The sequence below is a fragment of the Cyanistes caeruleus genome, chromosome 5, assembly GCF_971803275.1.
Source record: "Cyanistes caeruleus chromosome 5, bCyaCae1.hap1.1, whole genome shotgun sequence".
Lineage (NCBI taxonomy): Eukaryota > Metazoa > Chordata > Aves > Passeriformes > Paridae > Cyanistes > Cyanistes caeruleus.
Window position 1 is genome coordinate 18,950,072 of NC_141705.1, and position 22,119 is coordinate 18,972,190.

General features: G+C 39.2%; 1 long non-coding RNA gene across 2 annotated transcripts in view; it reads left to right on the forward strand.

Moving 5' to 3' along the window:
- The first annotated feature begins 13,840 nt into the window (after positions 1-13,840).
- The window catches only part of LOC111928123 (uncharacterized), a 356,375-nt gene continuing 348,096 nt past the window's right edge, over positions 13,841-22,119 (forward strand). The window contains exons 1-5 of one of the 2 annotated variants that reach the window (XR_015287222.1): positions 13,857-13,898; positions 14,290-14,385; positions 16,723-16,781; positions 16,885-16,963; positions 21,647-21,746. This is a non-coding gene — a long non-coding RNA (uncharacterized LOC111928123). Of the gene's footprint in view, positions 13,899-14,289; positions 14,386-16,722; positions 16,782-16,884; positions 16,964-21,646; positions 21,747-22,119 lie in introns of both variants that reach the window. The other variant, XR_015287223.1, reaches the window with a different exon arrangement.

The following is a 22,119-nucleotide window of genomic DNA, read 5'->3' on the forward strand; positions in this document are numbered from 1 at the left end:
CACACACTGAGTTTTGATAAAGTTGACAAAGTTAGTGTATATCCAGTATTTAACAAGCAAAGGGCTTCTGAATGTGAACTTTTTCTAACAAGGTTCCTGTCACTTTGAAGAGTTCTTGCATTCATGCATCTAGGCATTGCTCTGCCACAGGTGTGCTTTAAGTCTGTAGTTTCTGCTTTGATGTATGACTTCTAATTTGTAAACACTAAATTCCAAAATTAATATGCAAAAGTTAAAAGAAATCAATTTCAAAAACCTCAGTTCAGAAACTTCTTATAGAAAAGAATACATCCTTTAAAGTCAAGATTTCTAATGTAGACTAAATATAACAATTGAGTATTGGTGATCTTGATTTCTTGCAGTCATCTGCTCAGCCCATCAGTCCCAGCATCGCCTTCAACATGAGGTTGTATTTTGTAGTGAATCTGGCTTTTGTCTTGTGTACTGCAGTGACAGGTTTCTGCAGTCTGTGCTCGTCAATGGACTTGTGCAGCCTCTGCTTCCTAAAGCAGCTCTGGGACACCTCTGCTGCTTTGCTGTTAGCAGTGTATCTCCTCATCCTATGGGCAAATCTAAGGCTTGAAATTTTTTTCCCAGAGTTTTAATTGGAGCTTTGCTTTGTTGAGCCTGGAATAGTGCAGTCCAGGCAGGTCTGGCCAGAGCTACTGTGGATTGCTAGTGGTTGATCACACGTCTGAGAGAATGCTGTAGCTACTCAGGACCATTGCTAATATTAGCCAGAGAAAAATATACCAATTGAGGCTCTGCAGGTAGTGGAGAAAAATCTCCAATTTCTACCTAAATCATGCCAACATAAATTAAGGAAAAGCCTTCAAGGAGCTCTAGTTACTGCAGTCTTGAATCAGAAAAAAATTAGTAATATTTTATTCTTCCATATCCCATAGTGTGAATAAAAGGAAACATACTAGTTCTTCTTAGAGTTGTGCAAACCCTTTGTGACAGTGTACATGACATGGCAGCCAGGAATTAAGAAACTGAAAGGAGTAATATGTTTGTGTACTTCATAGGAACAGTGACAGGCTCTTGTTAGATTTTCCAGTTTTTATTTTCATTAAAGGTGGAATGTGCATAAAAAAGTGTACAAGAGCAATTGGATTATTAGTTTTGTTAATATCAACTACTTTATCCCATAGAATCCTCTAGATGCAATTTAGCTGTGAGGAAACACCTGGCAGCCTCATGTAGAATTTGGTGTTGAGCTGCTAATCAACTTGAATTTGCACAGCGTTGGGATTGGGATTGGATGTGTACAAATACAGTGATAAAGACATTTTTAGTAATAATTTCTCTTCTAAAAGCTAACTTTTCTCTTTTTGAATCATCACATTGAGAGACGTAATATACTCTTCAGCGTTAAAGCAAGCTAAAGAAAATCACAAGTGGGGCTCCTCCACATTTCTGACCAGACTCCTACTGTTCAGACCCTCATTAGTAACACTGTATGGTAATAATTTGAGAATTGTTTAGAGATTCTATATTTTAAAAATAAATATTCTTAAAATATATTTTAAAAATAAAGTACTGTGAAAGGGAGCTCCACAAAAGCAGAAACTCTAGCTGGCATTTTCAGGTAAACACTATAGACTTCCCCATGCCTTGTTCCTGGGTGCAGGGAATACAATTCTGCTGCTCGTGCTCCCCATTTTATCTAGAGCTATTGAAACCAAGTGTAAGACTCCCTAATAACACATATTCACTCCCTTCTTTAGATTATCTTAAATATGCCCTTAGCTAAAATAGTGAAGAATATTTGCCCCATGCTACTTACTTGCCATATACATCAGTAGGTAAAGGTGGTGCCTCTTGGTTCAGGTGATCATCTTTTTTGGCTTCTGCCAGATCTTTCAGCATTCCTGTGGAACCAAAGTAATCTGAGATTTGTATAGAAATAATTCAGCCTTCCTTGGCACTAATTTGCTGTAACTATTTTGGATTTTTATCTACTGTAGTTAAGAATTCTCAAGTGTCCTATTTCCCAGGGGATCTCAGACAAACCTTTATCAAAGAGCTGTGATTGATTTTTTTTGTTGCATTACAACCAAGCATTAATTTTCTTCTTTTGTTCCAGAGGGAGAAGGGGGCGTATGTTTTCCATGTCTTTAAAAGATGCTTTCCATCTCCAAGCACTGTGTAAACTGGCATATGTTAGATTTCTAACATCAGTGGAGAAAGCAGCACTGTAATTCACACATTTTGATTTGACAGTTAGGTCGCAAATATGTTAACATTCAACTGTTGGTTATTATTGCTGCTCCTTTTCACAAGGGAAATTAGTATTCACATTAGAGGATGACTTCTCTGCAAAGAATTACATAAACTAGGCAGGCAGCTCAATTTCTTAGCATTTTGTGAAAAAAGCCTTTTTACTGTATTCCCTGTCTGGGAGAAGTCAAGTGTTCATTTAAACAGAAAGGGCTGGAAATTAAACAAATAATTCCCTCACTTTAGGTGCAGTCTGAGCTCTGCTGAAACGCTGGCTGTTTGCTCTTTTTTCTTCAGGGTCCTGCAGTGGTGAATGACTGTTTTAATACTGTGCTCATGACATAGCAGATTCAGAATTTTCCTGCTCAGGACTTGGGGAAATCTGTATGTCCTACTGGGGTGCTTTCCTATATATAAGAAAATAAGGGATTGCAGCAGTAAGGGACATCTGCTTTCATCAGTACTGTACTCTAGGGTGTGATTGAAGCAATGAAGAATTTGGGGGACAGAGAATAATAGAAATGGCAAGAATTCAAAGATCATTACTTCTCAGGAAAATACTGCTGGATTGTGGATCTATAGCTGGAAGCCTCTTTACTCCTTGAGTTTTATAGCTTACTGGTATGGACACCAGAAAGATTTATCAACACCTGGGGACTTTAACTTGGTTTAAAAAATTACCCTATAAATTGGAAACAATTAAAGAGTGCTCAATCAACTTGCCAGCTTGAAATGATAGCTCATGCAAGTTAGCTTGGGAGTTTTTTCCAAATAATGTTTTCCAATTAGGTTATTAGTAATGTTTCTATTCCACTTCTCCCCCCATCTTTGTTAGTATGGTATGGTCAGCTTCTTGCTAAGTCCTGCTGGAAGTGCAACTAAAACCTTAATCACTGAATCTTTAGTTACACTTTCTTTCCATAACACTGCTGAACTGGATTGTATAAATACACAGAAAATGTCTGTTGTGTGTGAAAACACAAGGTGCAGTCTCACTGGGGAAAAACATAATTTATTATTATTATTATTTATATTCTGCCCTATTACAAGTCATTTACCTGTCTTTAGTGAAAATGAGTTGGTGTGGTGTTTATTTCTCCATTTTTTTAAGGGATAACACATAACAGTAATGTCTTGCTCTGAACTGAGGAGTTTGCTTCATGAACCTTACACAACTTTTTACAGCCTTCTTCATCTTAAGTGGGTCTGGAAATACCTGAGAAAACTACAGGACTTTCAAAGCTGCTTTTAATGAACTGGTAGGACTTTGTTCTTTCTGTTTCAGGAGACAGATAAAGCAGTCCCTGCTGCGGTTTCCCACTGCACCCCAGCTTAGCATTTGATCTGCCTAGGCTGCTGCTGGCTGTGCTTTGTGTGATGTGAGGGCTGTACCTGATAAGACTCAACCCTGAGCGGCTCAACCAGGTTCTGTGTAGATGAAATAGCTACTGCCTGGCATGGCAATCTTCACACTAGTGTGACAGGGGGAAAAAAACCCTAAAACCCCAAACCCCAGAAGCTTCCTTAAAAGAAAATTGACATTGTCTACTTCAAGCTCAACATCAGCTATTGTGTGTGTATTTTTAATATATATACATTTTTATGTATGTAGAAATAAATGGCTAAGTATTTATATAAATTCCCACTAATACTTTAGAGCAATGAATCTTTCAAGTGAAAACTTATGATGTTTTGTTTATTGTCACTTTGAAGTGAGAGATTTCTTTTGTCTTCTGGCCCTTCAAAGGTGTGCATCAGCAAAGACAGTGCCTTTAGATCTTTGCTCTAATGAATATAAATAGAGTACATAATGCATTTAGCTAAGCTTCAGAAGCTGAAATCTAGTTCTCATTGCCACTTACTTGTTTTGTGACTTTTAATTAGACAGTTCAATTGTTTGGTAAAATAAAGGCAATAGTGATTGGCTTCTTTCAAGGGGTTGAATAGATGTTAAGCTTCTGTTAATTAAAAGTACTATTTTGAATTCTAGATATTAGTAATTCACCAGATTAAGGGATAGAACTTCTGAGAGCTAAGCATTTTTTTCTTGCAAAGAAAAGTGTTAATTTTCAAAGCTACATTAAACTCTCCTTTGTCATTCAAGATACTCTAAGCTATTCATATTTTAGAGGGTGGGGGGTGTGGGGAGGAGTGAATGGAAAGTAAAATGAAAATCCAGGAAAGAGTATATTATAAAAAGCAGGTTTCGCCTTCCTTCATCTTAAACAGGGACTAAAGGGACATGATAGGGGAATGGAAAAGATACAAAAGTATTGAGAATGTAAAACATAAGTGGTATTAAAACATCAAAAAGACTTTCGGTAGTGCTCTCTGTGTATGTCACATCTGTATTCTAGTTAGTCTAAGACCCTGTGTATGTTGTGTCCACACAAATAGGAGAGAGGAATGTTCAAGCTTATTCCCTCATTTCTTCTCATTAGCTGACAACTTTAATACGCAAGTATTCTGCTAGAGCATATTCCCTGTTTCTTCAGTTTGTATTTCCATTCTTGAAAGAGTCTTGCAACTTGTCTTAATTGGAGTTCAGTGTGCTCAGTGAGCCCTCCTAGTTTTTCAAAAGTGTTCTGAGCTCTTACTGTGGGTGAGATGTCTGCAGGTTTAACCTGCTGGTGGATTGCACATAGTATATGAGAATGTCTGACAATCTCTGATCTCTTTTTCTATGCTGAGTTTTAAACATATTGGGGGAAAGTCAGTTTCTCTTTAAAAAAAAGGGTTCATTTTGTTTACATCTTACTCAGTCACCAGAACATGGGTCACAGGGTCACAGAACCTTTAGGAGCAGAAGGAACCATTGGAGACTGTCTAATCTAACATCCCTGCTGAATGCAGAGTTGCCTACAGCAGGCTGCTCAGGACTATATTCAGTTTGGTTTGGGTATCTCCACAGATGGAGATTCCACAGTATCTCTGTGCTGTGCGTGCTGGAATTGCTGCAGTTCATCTTTGCTGTGTGTCTGTATGGGAAGTGCAGGGCTGCTCACAGCAGCTGTGTTGTGTATTACCACTGGCAGTCCCATCTCCCTGTGCTTCCAGAATGTTTCAAGGGTGCAGGGTGGCTCAAGTTTGACTCCTTGTCCACCAGGATCCCCCAGCCCTTCTCTCCAGAGCTGCTTTCCTTCTATTTGCCCTGCGCAGCCAGTGCTGGTACATGGGGTTATTTCTCCCCAGATACATTACTTTAAATTTGATTTCCCTGAACTTCATGAGGTTTATTTCTCCTGACTGTTGCGGTCCCTTGGAATGGCAGCAAAAGCAACATAGCCATCTGGTGTATCAGCCACTCCTCCCCAAAATTTATCATCTGTAACCTTGCTGTTGGCACACTCCATTCCATCTTTCAGTTCATTAATGAAGATGTTAAACAGTACTGGCCCCAGTATCAGCCTCAGGGATACATTAGTGATTGTCCTTCAGCCAGGCTTTGTGCTGCTAATCACAACAACCATCTGAGCCAGGCAGTTCAACCACTTTTCAATGTACTTTATTGTCCACTTATCTAGTCTGTATTTTGTCAGTGTATCTATCAGAAAGTTATGTGAGACTGTCAAAAGCCTTGATGAAGCAAAGAAAAATCACATCCATGACTGTCTCCTCACCCGCTGAGCTCATCACTTTGTTGTGGAAGGCTGTCAGGCTGCTCAGGTATGAGTCCTGCTCTGCAAGTTTATGCTGAATCATCACCTTTTGTGTGCTTGGAAATAGCTTCCAGGATTATTTGGTGCAGCACCTTGCTAGGGTTTGAAGTGAGGCCAGTTGGCCTGTAGTTCCTCATATCTGTCTCCTCACCCTTCTGGAAGATGACACTTGCTGTCTTCCAGTCCTCAGGAACCTTCTTCAATCTCTATGACCTTCCAGAAATCACTGCTCTTGGTCTGACAATGACATTGGCTGGCTCCCTCAGCATTGTGGGTGCATCCCTTCTCTACTGACACTACTTTCCCTGCTCCAGACTTTTTCACTGATTTCAAGAACCTGGGATTTCTGAAAGGCAGGTCTTGCTAGGAAGGACCATGGTGTGGAAGGTATTGAGTACATCAGCCTTACCTGTGTTGACTGCTACTACAGAGCCCATTCAGCATGCCCACACTGCCCCTAATCTTCCTTCCTGATATGCTTGTAGAAGCCTTTTATATTGCCTTTTGTGTCCCTCACTGGATTTAACTTCAAATGGGCTTTGATGTATCTAACTCCATTACTACACACTGGGACAGTGTCTCTGTGCTCTTCCCTGGTCACTTGTCCCTGCTGATAGCTCTTATTTTTTCATTTTGAGGTGAATTTTGTCAGGAACTCACTATTCATCTGTACAGGATTCCTTTCTGCACATTGGGAGAGACAAATCTTGAGACTGAAGGTGACCCTTGAACAAAAATACAACAGCTGCCCCCTTTTCTCCAGAACTGAACTCCACATGGCTCCTCCAAGCAGGAACCTGAGGAAACCAAAAGTGCTCTTTCCTGGTGTGCAGGGTCTTGTTATTTGCCTTGTCCCCTCCTTTCTGGATCCTGAGTTCCACAACTCATGATTGCCCCCAGCCTTCACACTCTCTGTACTAAGTGTGTCTGTGATGGAGTTAATTTCTGCACCTATGCAGAAAATACCTGTTAAGTGCCGTGTTTTGGACTGGGGACCAAAGTGATGCTGATTACACACCAATATTTTCACTACTGCTGAACACTGCTAACACACTATCAAGGCCTCCTCTGTTTCTCACTCTGCTGCAGTGAGGAGAAACGCTCTCTGCACGAGGCTGGGACAGCACACATCTGGGACAGCTGACTCCAACTGACCAAAAGGAGATTCCATAACATTGTTCTCAGCCATAAAACAGGGAATGTGTTTTCCAGGGGTTGCTGTTGCTCAGGGATTTAGTTGGGCATTAGTTGGCTGGTGCTAAACAATTGCTTTTGCAATTTTTTTTCTTTTTGTTGTTCTCCCTTTCCTTTCCTCCCTCCTCATTTTCAACTCACCTCAACTTACAATTTTTCTCCTTTTAATTGTTTCCCTCAGCATTTTGCGGAGGCTAGTGAGTGAGCAGCTGCATGGGGCTGAGATGCCTGTGTGGTTTGAATCACAACACCCCTGACTAGTTGTTCTTTCTTTGCAAGGATGAAGTTCAGCAGAGCATCTGCCCTTTTTGGCTGACTTTTTGTTGATCACTTGTGTCAGAAAGTTATTGCTAATGCACTCCTGGAACATCCTCAGTTACTTCAGTTACTTGTGCTCTGCTGTATTATCCCCCCCACCAGATACTGGGGTGGTCAAAGCCTGCATGAGCATCAAGGCCAGTGCATGGGGGACTTCTGCAATTGCCTGAAGAAGTCCACAAAAATCCAATACTTTAAATCAGGTGGTTGGTAGCAGACATTCACTGCAGCATTAGGAGTTTTGACCTAAGCGGTGATTCTGGGCCCATAAGCTGTCAGATGGCTCATCATTCTTCCCTAGGTAGGACTCTTGTCCACTCCTTGCAGTGCTCTTGCTTCAAGGGCAACTCCAGCTCCTCACCATCATATCCAGCCCTTGCAGAAGCTGTGTAAGTTACCCCCTCATGTTTCATGGTCCCAATGAGATCGTAGCCCTGCCAGCTTTGTTCAGGCCTCCAAGTCTTTGTGTCTGCTCACTGAGCGTTGGTGCACAGGCACTTCAGAGAGGCACTCAGTCATCCTGGCTGCTTGTTGATAACATGACTACAAAGACCTATCACAACACAGAACACACCAGTTACTGAACCTCAGAACATGTCCTTCAGTGTGTTTCTGCTGTAATGGAGATGAGCTGAAAGGACATAGTCCTGGACAATGAATGCTTACTGCTCTCGGCTCCCAAGATCTGCCTGTTTACTCCTGGTTCCTAGAATAGAAAATGATTTGTTCCCCAGGGAGTCAGCAATGATCAGTGCAGTATTGAAAAATGTGCTAAAGGTTGAGAGAGGAAAAATGTTCTCTGACTCCTGGAGGGAAATGTCAAGTGAAAGAACTTGAGGGATAGGGTGTTTGGAAGAAATGTGATACTCAAAGGTCAAATGATTGGAAGTAGGTTGAGACTAGCAGATTTGAAAAGAAAGGTGAGTGTATTCAAGGTTAGGAAGATAACAGAATATACAGAAATAATAGTAGGACTGGGAAATGCTAATAATACATAATCCTGCAAATGACAAGAAAAGGAAGAAAGGTCAGAAGAAACCAGTACTTTTTAAAAGTATCTATGCTTCATAAATCACATAAAAAACAACTGCTCTGTTCTGAGTAATCCTTGACTTTATTTTCTTTGTCCTAGGATGTATATAGGTTGATGTGATCTGAAATGGAACCAGAATCATTGTGCTTTCAAGGGCTTGCTTCCCTATACTTTGCTTCAATGGCTTTCTTTCTTGCATCCCTTGGGTGTGATAATGGCATTCTGTGAATCATAATAGCAGTGCAGAGCTTAATTAATGTTTGCAAAACACTTAGATCCTCAGATGAAGTGTGCTATGTGCATTCGGTGCAACATATTATTGCCAATAAGCAGAGGCTATTTTTAATTCTAGCAACAACTAATTTTTGATGCTTTTTTTATCACAAGAACAACCACATGAGGATGGCCAGGAAGGGTCATTCCAAGGTTCAGTTATCACACTATCTCAGCTTCAGGAGTAGCAGGTGTTTAAGGAACAGATCTACACAAAAGATAGAGGCTTTATCTGGCAAACTCTTCTGGCTTCTAGAGACAAATTTTTAAAGACTTTGTGATCTGAAGGTTACATCCAATACTTGCCTCTGAAGGGAATTCTTGTCCTTGCTTTTCAGCCAATGCTTGGTGAGCCAAGGGATTAACCTTGCATACCCTCTTTAGGGTGTTCTCCCCTGACTGAAAGAGAGAAAATAGAGGAAGAAAATATTTTTAGTCTTTTTAGTTGCAAGCAAATCCCCATCCACCACGATGACAAATGTGTTTGAGTCACTAGAGTAAAAATTATGTGATATTTGGTACTTTGACATAACTGCTCATGGAAGAGCTCAGCATATGTCCTTTCAGCCCTCAGAAAAGGATGATTTATTGCTTTAAATTTATAAGAATCTTTAAAACCACAGATTTCCTATCTGAGGAGACATAAGCTCTTCATTCTTGTGAGTGAGACAACTGGATGTAGAGGCATTAGTTCATACTAATGAGATGTTAAAATCCTGGCTTTTATATAAATTAAACTAAAGATCATCTGCTCTATGTAAGGAATTACTTTGCCTTGCCATTGCCTCACTTTTCCCCTCCCAGTTAACAGTGTTTTATTTATCAACTGGCAGCAGTTTTTGGCCTCCAAAATAGAAATATTTGGAAATATAAAACACACACACACACACATATATATATATATATGAATGAATGAACCAGAACCATTTTTATGTTCAGTTGGATTGTAATTAATTTTATGATTTGCCCAAATAGATTAATTCTGATAGATTAATTAATTTAAAAACCTTGCTAAGGGTATTATCTTCCATTTATATGGGGAAACATATATCTTCTATGTGAAGTTGGGGAAATATTTGAAGAAGTGTGTAATGAAAGGGCCAATAAAAATGTAAATTGTCTCAGCTGTATTTATTATATATTTCACCTGGTTCTCTGGTAATGCTGCTGATTTTGATAGCAAGCAGCCGACTAAATATTTTATAGCATGCTTTAAAAAAAAAAGAATAAACCCATAGTATTTGCATTTAATTATCTGCCAGAGAAGGTATCTCTTCCATTTCTAATTAGTCAAACAGATATGTTCACAAAAATATTTTAATCTTGGACCTGGATTTTACTCTAGGTGGCAGAATTGCTCTATATACAGCACACAAAGAACAAATGAAGAAACAAAAAATGGTTAATGATATAGATCTCCCTAGTGTGAATAATTCTTGTTTCCTAAATCAGCTGCCTTATTTTTCCAATAGTGTCAAATGTATCAGTAAGCAGGTAGAATTCATAAGCTGTGTTTTTTAAAGGGGGAAAAAATAATAAAGTGTTTTCTTATATGAAAAGTGCCTGGTTCAATTAGAAGCTGCAGAATTTTTTGTTAAGTATAATTGCTACGGAATGCTGATTCTTGAAGTGACTTTGAGGTAATGTGTATGAACTGTATGTATAGTTTCCTGGGAGGGGTTGAGGCTGGGGGAAGAGCTAATCTTTCCAACAATGCTATGTCAAATTCTTTGCATATGAAGGGATTCAACTGTAGCACAAAACGCATAATAAACAGGGAGATGGGACACTTTGAACAGGTTTGTAAGGAAGCTGCTCTTTCAGGCTGAAATACATTTGTGTAAACTGCTCTGTGCATTGTAAGAGCCTAGAAGGATTGAGCCCCTCTAATGGTTACCTAGATACTACGACAAAAGCTCCACCCTGGATCCTCTAATTCCAAGAATTTTGAAGCATTGGATATAATTTCTTTGTTGGCCAGTACAATATATTTTAAGTGTAACTTCTTGTGTCCTCCTGGTACTGTTTCTGAACTTTAGGTTATAGGATGAAAAAAGGGGGGCAGTGAAAGCTTTCAGGATGAGGGAGGTTTAAATTAGACTCTTTAGGTGGTCAGACATTTCACGTCTAGAAAATCTTCCTGGAGCTATGGAGGGGACATAGAGAATTTCAAGGATGTTCGTGTTCTTCCTTCCCCAGCTTTAGTGATGCTACTTCTGTTTAGTATGTGTTTCCATTGCCCACGTTGTTAGGCTCCCTCTCCACCCATGGTGAGTATGTTATTACTACTCCTAAATGAAAACTATTTAGAAAAAAATCTTCTCAGTGCCTGCCATTTGTTCTGGATTTTGTAGCAGGGTTGGTGCTGTGGGAGTTAAAATACTATTTTTGTAGTGCTGCTCCCAAGATTGATGTTGCCCATCTTTGCAAGGTGGGGAGTGTTAGCTGTGCACATAAATGTAAATATTGAAATACGAGGAAAAGTATCCTTTCTTTCAAAGTTATACTACATTTTAACAAAACCTTTCTATATTTTTAGTGGTTTAAAAGGAGATTAAAGCAATTATAGCATTGATTCTCCTTGAAGTTGGAGAAAGTGTAATTTTTTTTCCTCCTTCTCATAGAAAATAGAATTGTTGACTACATGCTTGTCTTTGGTTTGTGGAGCATCTAGACTTTTTTTTTTTTCTTTTGATTGTCTTGTTGCAGTATAATCTGCTTTGTGTTTTGTTTTGAAAGCACCCTTTACTCAGGCTGAGTGTAACTTTCCTTCCTGGAGGATCCATTGAAATAAAACGGAGCTGCTTTGCAGATGCAGGGAATAGAAGTCCTCTACAAGACTATGAATGCAGTCCTTGTCTGAGCACACCAGAAGCAAGAATAGAAAGTGGCAGGCTCCCATGGCAATTTATCTCTGGATATTTCTGAAGTGTGTTTTTTACTTGATTTCACTTCAATCAACAGTTTGTAAGACTATGTGGGAGTATGTAGAGGTATGTCAAGCTAACTGAGAGTGTGGAGAACATGGGAACACATTTCTTTAAGGTCATCTGGTCAAGGACCTTGTCAAATGTGATGAAAAGGAGAAGAGGGAAGCAATAACTGAAGCACAGAGCCAGACCTGGCAGACAAACGTAATGGGACAAAGACAAGAGGCAAACAAAAATTAATGAGATATCTGCAAACAAACTGGCACTTTAAAAGTGACAAGGCTGTAAACCTGAGGGTCCAGGATATTGCAAAGGGTTGTTGGTACTGCCCAAACTGGTGGGGGAATGTGCTGGGGAAGGGAGTCAAAAAGGAACAATGTGGATGTAGACAGAAGGGATTAAAAAGGTGTTGATCACTTGTAAAACAAAGCTGGTCAGAACGTTTGCCTGACTGAACCCTGAAATGATCACCGCAGTCTGTCTGATCTTCTGCTCTGATTCTCTGTAAAATGCCGGTGTGGGAGTGCTGCAAAGACCAGGTGCTGGGTGCTGTGTGAATGGATTTGGAGCAGCTGGAGTCAGAGTGGGCTGTGGGCTCCCCTGGCCTGGGATGTCACCCACTGGAGCCAGTGGCATCTTTGTGCCAGCCACTGGAGCCAGTGGTGGGGAGGCCTTGTCCCCAGCCCTGTGGCAGGAGCAGCGAGTGGGGCTCAGTGCCCATGGCTGGAGAGTGGCTCAGAGCCTCTGTGCCCAGCACTCGCCACTCTCTTGGCGTGTGTCCCCCACAGCAGGTGTGCCTGGGTGAGTCCATTGCCAGCCCCTCACAGGACCAGCCACCCAGGACGGGCCTGTGGGGAGGGCTGGAAGGCCCAGGATGTGGGCAGGGACCTTGGGTGGGCAGAGGGGCTGAGCTGGTATTTGGGGGATGCAGGCAGCCAAGTGTGTGCTCTCACCAGTGACCTCCTGACTCTGCCAGCTCGGGAGGAGGAGGCACTTGGCTGTCTGCTCTGTGTTTTGTGAAGATGCTGAAGGCAGCACCTTGTCTGTGGCAGCCTGTGTGAGCGGCAGTGTCAGCGTCTCTGGGTGTGCGTGCAGCTTTGCCGGTGGCTGAACCTGCAACTGGGGAAGCAGCAGCCGCATCCCTCGGGCTGGGCACAGACGTGGGTTCCCTTGCACTGGGCTGGGCCCCAGGGACCAGGATGCTGTCCTGGGCTCGAGATGCTGGAGTGACTGTTGCTCCCAGCAACCCTTAAGAAAGCTTTTTTGTTAAAGGAAAAATGAGGAGAACCATCCTGATGAGGAGTTTCTTGCTTTTTTTTTTTTTAACTGCCTTTTATTTTTTTTCTTTAACTGTGAAAAGCAAAAGTATTTATAAATAACTAAAAATTTTAATGTAAGAGTTTCAGGAAAATATGAGTACTTGAATTTATGAAATTTATCCATCATTCAACTTGTCTCAAAGGCTCCTAAATATTTTTAAGCATGAATGAAAGAATGCTGTGCCTATTTCTGAGCTTCATCTTTATTTATGTATAAATCCTCAAATCTTGTAAGTTTAGCATTCCTATAGACTATAAAAGCAGCATTTTATTGACTAAAACTTGTATGAATTTGCTATCTAAAAAAATAAACCAACCCCATTACTAAATAAAATTGAAGACTGCCTTCAATTGCTTGATTTGTTTGGAGGAAATCTGTTGTGTTTACTTCTCAAAACTTTCCAAAATTTGTGGTATATATTTTTGGGAGTATTTTGACTCTTGAGGGGTTTTGGCACTCTGCATGCTAACTAGTGCTACTACAATGCAACCATTTATCATTAGGGAGTCTTGAAGGTCTTCAGCATTAATGCTGCTATGCACTGCTTGATATGACAAGACTTGTGTTTCTATAGATTACTCATACCTTGTTGTCAATGGGAAAGGTCATACAAAACTGAATTTTTCCTCGTGTATTCATATTTCTTAATTTGTAGTTTCTTAAATTTAAACAAAATACTTTCTCCTTGCTATAGGAGAATTGAATGAATCCTCCTTAGGCAGTAACTGCAATTCTTGTGCTGTTCTATTTTGGGAGAATAAGTTTATATTATCACCCCTCTATAAAACTATTCAGAGGTCACCTTTTGTGACATCATTTTTCTTCTACTTGCTCTAGTCATTGTGAGGAGATTCTGCTCTCTGTGAAGCGAGAAGCTCTATGCTAATATTGTTTAATGTGCTTTCCACAGGGGTTTGCTATCAAGTAACATAAAGTGATGTTCAGGAGGTGAGGGTTACTACCTTTGTAGCTGTTCCCTGTACAAGAGGAATGTCATACTCTTACATGTTTTTAATGTTAATGAAGCTATCTTACAAAAGGATTTTTACTGAGTTTTATGAAGCTATCGTACAAAGGGTTTTTGACTGTGTTTTATGAAGCTATCATACAAAAGGTTTTTGACTTTGCATTTTCTCCCGGTGAAAGCATAAGTGAAACCTTAACACCCACCACTTTACCAAGTACTATGCATAATTTTATTTATGTGAGCTGCAAACAGTATTGGTATCTATTCCACCCTTATTAACACAGCATCAGGTACAAGTGTCTTAGCTCCTCTCTGAGATGTCAGTTTGTGCGCTTTGACCTTTATATCAATGTTCCCCTCATTTTCCTCCAGCAATATCATTTCAGTATTTTGCTACTCAAATGCTGACTGGAAAGGTTTGCCTGCCTTCTTGGAAGCGATGTGCCGTGCTGGTGACTGCCCACCTCGGTGAGCTGCTGTGCTGCTGCAGAGCCCATCAGGGAAAAACCTGTGCAGGGGTGTAGCCAGAAGCTAAAGCTGGCTGCCTGGTGGGGCTGCTGTAGTTTCACTGAGAAAATCTGGAGACAATTTAGTAGTAAATATTTGCTCAAATATTTTGCCTTTTAATCAAAAGACAGAAGTCAGTTTTCAGAGAGTTTTTTTATTATTCTCAATTTGGAGCTTTTCTCTGTGGAAAACACATTTTAACAGAAGCACAAGCCATTTTAGGGAATAGTTGTAGCACTGTATGTGTGTGACCTGCAGAGAAAAGAGAGGTATGAGAAATCTGATTGCATAAGAAAGCAATATAATGATTTATAGATTTGATGATTTTAGCCCTACAAAGAACCCTGACAGGCAGAAAAAAGAATTGAAGTTGGCAAGTTTTCAAAATATTGTCAAAATATTGCTGCATGTCAAACCCAGTTATTAAAAGGGAATAGTATAACACAGTAAATGCTGAAAATTAAGTAAATGCTGACCAACCCCTGCATTAATAAGGTTTGATCTGAATAAAGATAAATATTTTGGAATTAAAATTAAAAGGTGTTTCAAAGGAGTTTGATGCATTTGATGCAAAACCTAAGCTGGAACATTGCTTAGGTATTAATCGTAATATTTCATCAGTGTTTGGCAGTACCTAAAATGTGTCCCTAGCTGAAGTTGCCTTATATCCTTGCCCTTAAAATGTGCTGTTTATGAGACATAACTCTCATTACATTTTGAAGGAGGGGGGGCCTGGTCTTTTTCCTGCAGCCACTGGCAATCTGACAAACCTTTTCTGCATTTGAGCACTCCTGAGAATCGGACAGTTCTGCTAGCATTGTCTGTCCTTCTCCTATGCAGTGCAGATATTGCCTAGACCCTAATGCCTGGTTTGCCTGTGTATTTTTGGCCTGAAGTGTTTTTCACTGTCTGGAAGAAAAAGAACATCTTATGTCATTACATGCATTTTAAGGGACAGTTTTGTTTCAAAGGGGAGTGCAAATAGGGCTTGTCGTGTTACATATATCCATGTTACAGGGATAGATCTCATCAATTTACGACTTTTGTAAGGACACATGCTGAGAAAATCAGGTGCAAATAATGAACAGAGTCCTAGGGGATAGCTGATTTATTCTTATCCTCATAAGAGGGAGAGATACCAAGGGATTTGCTTTAGTAGTGCTAGCTGTGATTCCTTTCCTGTTGAAAGAGGTCATCTAACTCAGCCTGGGTACAGTAAGGTGAAAGGTTTTTGGAAGAGGAGGAATAACCTTGCAGCTGATAAAGATTTAACCTTCAAAATCCGTGCAGATGCATCATTCATCTGTTGTCAGACAATGTTTGATACTAGAACATTACTAATGATTAAAAATGGCAAAGTTGAGATTGGATAGGTGGCACGTATTGGAAACTGAAGCATCACAAAGGATTATTGTGTCAACAGTGGATTGGAGATCCTTGAACGGAGTGGATCCATTTATAGGCTGGATTTCCAAGGAGTTATGAAATTTTTGTTCAGTGGTGGGGTTTTTCTGGTATTTTTTTTAAAACCTAAGCAAAGATACTACCTGAGAACTAAGCAACTTTAAAATTTTACTTGTCACTAGACATTTTTTATGACTGAGAGCAACATTTCTGCTTGCAGACTTACTTAACAAAATTGTAACAATGACTATTTAAAATCCAATTCAAAGGAAAACTACTTCTAAAAAATAAAGTTATGGGATAGATAGAGAATGGGGAGAAACAGCAAATTATATGAAGAAAAGAAGTCTATTCCATTTTAAATTATGCTTAGTCTCATAAAATTATTATCAGAGCAGACTCTCTGGCTGCAGGGAATAGTTTGCATTTTTTTTTCTGCAAACAGCACAAGAATGGGATTTTAAAGTTTGTTCAAAATGCTAAAACTCTCTCAGTCTCATAAAACAGGTTTTTAAGGGTCTCTTGATGTACCTCAATAAAAATTTGCTTTTATTTTGGTAGTTTTTTACTTTTCTAATATCAGCTGATTAATATATATGAATACCTGAAGTTTTACTTGAAGATGACTACATTAGTATTTGAATCAGTGTGGAAAAAATACCCCAAACATTTCAGAATCTGATTAGAAAAATAATTTCCATCTGAACAGATCCTTAAAATACAAGGATTATTCATAGTACTTGTAATGGAAGGATTTTAGACAGCAGTGAAACCTATCCCTCCTAATCTTGAGGGTGGCTGAACTTGTCTCAGGCTCCTCCCTTTCTGACGGTGAGGGTCTGCCTGTTTTACTGCAGATGTAGATTTTCTATTTTGTTAATTTTTCTTTTGTAGGCTTCAGGGATTTTCTCCTTTTACATTCTTCTCATGTGGTGGTTGCTGGAAGGGGGAAGGTAAAAGCAGGGGAGATTGAAAGTAGCCTGGTGTAAGCCCCCAAAGCAGCTTACCTGCCACAGTCACCTCTGGTTTCTCTGGATCTGTGTGTCTCAAATGAAGCTCCTGAAGCAGCACACGTGGTCCTACAGAGCAGGGGTGTCTGCTCAGTCTGGAGAACAGCTTACACCCTCTCAGGGAGGTAAGTGTCTCTGGAGAGACTCTACAGATCACATACACAGAGAAGAGAATATAACAGTTATCAAGAGCAGCTTCTGTGGTTGTAGGTTGGTATTGTATTTTCATCGTGACACTTTTTTTTTTTTCCCAGAATTTTTTTTTTCTTTCTTTCTTGGGTCAAATCCTATTAATTCTGAAAGTCATGTGGTGTTTTAGGTATCACCTTCACTCTCTTGAGTGCGTATGTCTCTATGTGAGAATCTGCTCACACCCATTCTCAAGATTTCTAGGTAGTATCCTTGAAAATTTTGGGGACTGCAAGCCTGTATTCATTGCCTTAATCCCAATATGTGCAATGTTACTTCTATAACAGGGAATGCTGTTCAACCTGAAGTTCTTTGTTTTTATTGATTATGATAACCAAAAAAAGAATAATAGGGAGAACAGAATATGGGGGTAGGAAATGGTCTAACATATTCTTTAGCCTCCTACAAAAGTCAAGTGCTCATCTGTGAAGACTCCCTTCTCTTGTGGAGAATTTGGATTCCACCATTTGTGGTGGGTTTGTATCCTAGTCATACCTATTCAGTACTGAAATATATTTTAAAGCAATTTTATTAAAGTACTGCTCTGTGACATTGTGTAAAGAGTATAAATACTCTGGTGGATACAGGAAGGGAGCAAAAAAATCTATTTCCTAATCTACGCGTTGGAATCTTCCTAAAATTTGTTGCTGTGGTGTTTCGGATTATTTTTTTCCTTTTGCTTATTATTGGACATACATTTTTGTGAAATTTAACTATATTGTCTTAATTGAAAATCCTGTATGTTTCAAAGTACTTGTGAGAAGGAAGGGAATGAACTCTAGTGCTGTACCCAGCCAGACTCTTGGGTACCCTGTTTATCCATGTGGCATGCCAAAATTAGTTGGTTGAAGAGAGAGAATCAGTAACTTCTGGTTTTGACTTAAATTAAGTGGTGTTTAGTCGTGTGACTCTGAATGGAGAACAAATTTTCCAGAAGGTTTTCCATAGCTTCTTTCTGAGGTGTAGACAGAGCAGTATTCTGCTGCCAGTGTCACTTTCAAATGACACTGGAGTTACCTTATTTCGCTGTGTTTAAAAAGCTCAGAGACTGTCCTTAGAGCTACTTTTTATATGGAAAAACTCTTAGGAATTATGGAGACTGTGCTCCATTGTTGTTAATTAAAAAAAAAAAAAAATCCACTCAGTACAGCCAATTAAAAAAAAAAAAAAAGCTTATGCTAAGCATATTAAAGACGGCATTAAATCTGCCTGTAGCAATGTTCCCCAACATTTCTGGCCTGGGGGTACTGATATTGAGTGAGTCATGTGCTGCAGGCATATTGTACTTTGTTCTTCCCTTCAGCTTAAATTCAGGTTTTTAATTTCCTCTGCCTGTGAGCGGTGTTGGGGGTATCACGGGCAAACAGCGCTCGTGAGCGGTAGGGACGCGGGGCTGGCCCACGGTGCATCTCCCTTTGCTGCCTCTTGTCTGTCACATTTGTGATACTCATTATGGACTTATTCCCAGAGTTAACTAAATTCAATGAAACGTTTCATAAACTGAAAATTAAGCTGTCAGAGAAGTATGTGGCATATGCAAGATCTTCAATGATAATATTACTAATGTGTGCAAGTGGGCACAGCCATGTTTTCCCATGCAATTTTAATGTCCTAATAACATCCCAGGAAATTAAGCAAACATACTCCTGTTCCCTGAAAATACTGGGGTATAAAGTACAATGACACGTTAATTTGTTCAAATTCTGAATTGGCTATTTTAAGATGCTAAATTCAGATTTAAATTACATTTTTCTAAACAATCACTAGATCAAAAAATAGATTTTTTTGCCTTTTATTGTCTCATAGATGTTGCACATTAACACTGCACACTAACTGTGAGTTATGTGGTCAGTTCTAAATTATTAGTTTTCATCCACATTAAACAATTACAGCTGAGTTTCATGGCCCAGCTTTCATTCCTCATGAATTGCTGAGGTGTGTTAATGTAATAACCTGTATAACCTTAACAGTCTCATCATCATTTTCTTTAGTTTAATATTTACATGGATCAAAATATCCACTTTCTCACGTTCCTTGCTTTATGACAACCCCAAACTGACCCAGCACAATTCTTCATAGTCTGATAGAGAGAACAATGAATGTTATAGCTACAACTAGAAAGGAATTTGACACACTGATGCATGATCATGGAAGTGTTTCTCTCATGAACTCGTTGGAAAGCTCATGTCACATTAATGTATGATACCATTTATATGATGTCTTAGGTAAACATGGAGCTACTAACACTTTAACTTGTTTTACAGGCAAAAATCTGCTTCCCTGGAAAATTGTTGTGGAATTGGTTGTGTCTATGATACTTGCGGCCAGATCAGATGTAGTGTCTAGTTTAGACTAAATGATGTTATATCTTGCAAATGTTAAGCTAATTAAACCCCAAATAGTGGAAAAGAAATTCCATGCAATTTTTATTATTTAGTCTTAAAGACAGATTTCAAGGATGCTTCCGTGAGCTTTATTTAATTGTTTATTCACTAGAGAATCAGTTGAGATATGAACAGGTTTAGGCATGAAAAGTTCATCCTAGGTCCTGAAGTTTCTAGACAGGGATTTAAATATATATCTATCTCTATATCTTATCTATACAAAATTGCCAATTATTATTGTCCTCAGCACTGTATCTTGTTTTCCAAGTGACTGTGAAGTGAGATTTTTTTTTTACATGCACTGAAAAAACGTAGTTGTGCCTGAATTGTATGTGTGACTGTTCATAAAAGTATGTAATTATTATTTTAAATGCTTGTAAGTAGGGCTCAATCATGTTGGAGTGCAAACACAAAGCAATAATTAGTCCTCGTCTCAGAGATGGTATGTGTTAAAGAGGCCTGATGGAGGTACAAGGAGAGGAAGCAACATAGTGGTGGCAACTACTCATGTTAATATGATTATTTAAATGATAGGATTTATTAAAAGTTTTGCTGAATCAAAAGTCAAGAGAAGGCAGCAGATGTGTGTTGGGTCCTGCTCTTCTGTAGGCAGCCAGGGGAATTCTAAAAAAGCTATGGTCATGAAGATGAAGAATTTGATAAAACACATCAAGAGATGTGATGAGGGATGAATGAGAGTGTCCCCTGATTCTGGACTGTCTGTGTTTGTGGCAGTTACATGTTCATACAGGAGTGCACTGTTGTTTAAAGAGCTGCTTCCCCACCTAAGGAGTCAGGGCTGAGGGATGACCACCATCCCTCACCAGGGGACCAGGGGAGTCTGAACCCACTAGATGGTAGCCACAAATCTGGCACAGTAAAACCCAAAGGACCACTAAAAACAGTGGGAAAGGTGGTGTGGACTAGGACCTACAGATGCCCTTGAAACAGTATCTAATCAGTCTGTGATTTTTGGAGGCTCTCACAAATACATCTTGGGGCACTTAGACCCTGGCCAGCCATGTCTCTTCACATAACAGACATCATCTTACTGAAGGCCAGCAGCAACCATTTCCCCTAAGCTTGGAATTTCACTGCTTTACTTGGGAAAATAGATTTGTATTTCATTTGAAAATGCACTGAATGTCTTCCTATAAACTTACTACAGAAAGGACTATTTCTGCCTATATTTGGAAATGGCAATGCAGAGTAGAAAGTGTTGTTGCCCTGGAAAGGTCAAGATTTCAGTTTAGAAGCAAACCACTTTTGCCAATGTAGCTGGCTTGAGTTTCTAGATGTTTGCAAACCTAGGGCCTGCAAGCTGCTAGTGCTTCACAGATAGTGTTGCATATTCTGATAGTGGCTTGGCAAAGGCATAAGCTTTTACTGTATATGAGGTCTAACTGGAAACCACTATCTTTAGCATTGTAGGAGAGTATTATTTATATTATATATTAATTTATATGTTATGAATATATCCAAGATAAAGCTGGTTTATGCATATAAAAATTTCAAGATATATGTGCATGCATATGCTTGTCAATGCAATGCTATTAATTGTAGGCCAGCTGATCTGACAATCTTGTGGTATTCTCAGGTATAACACTTCATGTGTTCTGATGATGTGAATTTCTGTAGCAATGTCTGTATTTCTTTTGAGAATGCTTCTCAGAGATCTGTAAGGGAGTCTACAGATTCTGAACTTATACTGGCCTACTGCAAAAAATCATCATTAATTTTTAGGGAATAATCAAAATAAAGTTTGCAAAAATCTAGGCATACTTATCTTATTATGACTGTACAGCTGAGAAAAAAAACACCTCATAAAACCAACAGATAAAATTTTGAATGATAGACATTTATAATTCCTTTGAATGCAGTGAGTTTTGAAAATAGCCTGCAGCACAATGCAGTTGGTGGCCTAATTTTCAGGACTGTTGAAGTTAAAGCTTCTCTTCTGTTATCGGCAAGAAACTTCTGTATCACTAAAATATAGAAGTTGCATTCTTGCAGTTTCATGACAAAAATCTTCGTGATGAGAAAATGGTTAACTGATTTTCATCTGATCAATATGAAGCTGACATGAAATCTTGGCTATAGCTGTTCCCATGGAGGTGATGAGCTGCTAGATGAAGATTTTATACTGGTGTAATTTTTGCTCCTTCACTTTTGTATTATGTGTATGTGATATAAAAGGGACTTGAATGCTTTCTTTGTTTCTTTCTCTCTGCCTAGAGGAGCTTGCAAGCATAATGTTTGGTGCATGCCAGAGAGTCTCTGGCTCTGATGACTCTCTATTCACTAGAATCTGAGTGATGTCTCCCAAAGATTATGTGTAAGTTGATGTTGTTGCCTGAACAAAACCAGCTGAAGATTTTTTCTTGTTGTTCATGAAAGGAATGCCTATCTTTTTGCCTATACTTTTTGTTGAATCTGAGATTACCTATGAAATGATTTTTATGTATCATGATTGAATAACCACATTCACAGCTTGGGGAATATGCAGAGGCAAATTCTTGTAAACAGTAGTCAGATAAAGAAAAAAGACATACCCAGATGGGCTGTGATTTCTAACACTACAGTCAAGCACAATGAACATGCAGATCAAAAATAAGCATGGCTTGTAGCTGTTTATGGAAATACAGCTAGGAAGAAGCTGTGAGGAGCAAGGTTTAGAGATAAAAATATGTAGGAATCTAACACAAAAA